Raw genomic sequence first — 1,383 nt, 5'->3', positions numbered from 1 at the left:
CAAGAGTAAGTAAATTAGTTTCCTTCTGAAGAGATCTCTCTCTCTCTCTCTCTCTCTCTCTCTCTCTCTTTCTCTCTCTCTCTCTCTCCTTTTTTTTTTGGTGGTACTAGGAATCGAACTCAGCTACTGAGATGTCTCCCCAGCCCTCTCTTTGTCTCTTCACAGTATCCTTCCTAGTTATGGTTGCATCCCAGCCTTAAAAAGCCTCCCCTGGAAACCCCTTTAATTAAGATTCCCCTTGTTATAAACCTTCATAGCATTATTTCTTGCATAGTGTTTATTACCATTTCAATCTTATCTTTATTCATGCCATTGCTTGCTAATTATTTGTCTTCTCCATTTCAGTGCAAACTCCATAAGCCCAGGTTTATCCGCCTGTTTCAGTGTGTGGCACGTATGGGGTGTACAGTATATATTGGTTTGATAAATACATTTATAAACACAATCTCATAAGTGCTACTGTATTTTTCTAAAAAAGCTTAGGTCGCCTCTTCTTAAAGGTGGTAGAAAGTGGGCATGAAGTTGGTAGCACCAAAGGAAGTGCTGGAATACACATTCTAGCATGAGGAGAGAAAGTTGCCTCCAGCCTTTAGCCTCCAGAGAACTGCTAAGAAATGATTGGGGTTTCTCTTCTTGGCCAGGCCACTGTGTTTGAGAAGACTTGTTTTGAAGGTTTATGGATTCTGTATCAGGGCATTTGAGCAAGAACCAAATGACTGTCGCCAACCTGACAGTATACGCCTACTGCGTCTCACTTACATTGGCTTTGAGTTTGTTTATGATGTCTGTTTTTGGTGAAGTGCTTCTTGGGCAAGTAAACTAAGCAATTTTTCAATGAAAGTAACTTTTTATCCATCTTTGGGAAAAATACCAGTCCTCACATTTCCAACTTTTGGATGAGTACTTTTTAAATGTACGATAAAAATAAATTACTAGTAAGACTCAAGCCTAAGTCTTGATTAAAGGAAACAAATATAAAATTACCAGGGCAAATTTCTCCACAAGATTCTAGCTGCTCTCAGTTTTGAACTTTTTTTTTTTTTCAGAACCAGGGATTGAATCCAGGTCTTTGTGCTTGCCAGGGAAGTGCTTATTCTACTGAGGCATCTCCCCGGCCCCCCTTAAACTTTCTTTTTACTGGCAACCTTATTGGACCCATAATTTCTGGTCTACTGTTTGCAGTGGCAGAAAATAGTTCTAAGGTATCAGTTTAGTTCACACAGGTATGTGAAACTTATGGCAAATTGTTGCCTCTCTTTCCCACCAAATGTTCATTTATATTTTTTCCCATAATTTTATTGAGAAACAAATAGCAATGAGACAGTTTCAAACCAAATTGGTAAGACAGTTTCAATAATTAACACATTGCGTATATTCTTCCTA

The sequence above is a fragment of the Octodon degus genome, unplaced genomic scaffold, assembly GCF_000260255.1.
Source record: "Octodon degus isolate 3935 unplaced genomic scaffold, OctDeg1.0 scaffold00095, whole genome shotgun sequence".
Classification (NCBI taxonomy): Eukaryota; Metazoa; Chordata; class Mammalia; order Rodentia; family Octodontidae; genus Octodon; species Octodon degus.
The sequence above is the reverse complement of the archived record's forward strand: the minus strand, read 5'-3'. Positions refer to the sequence as shown.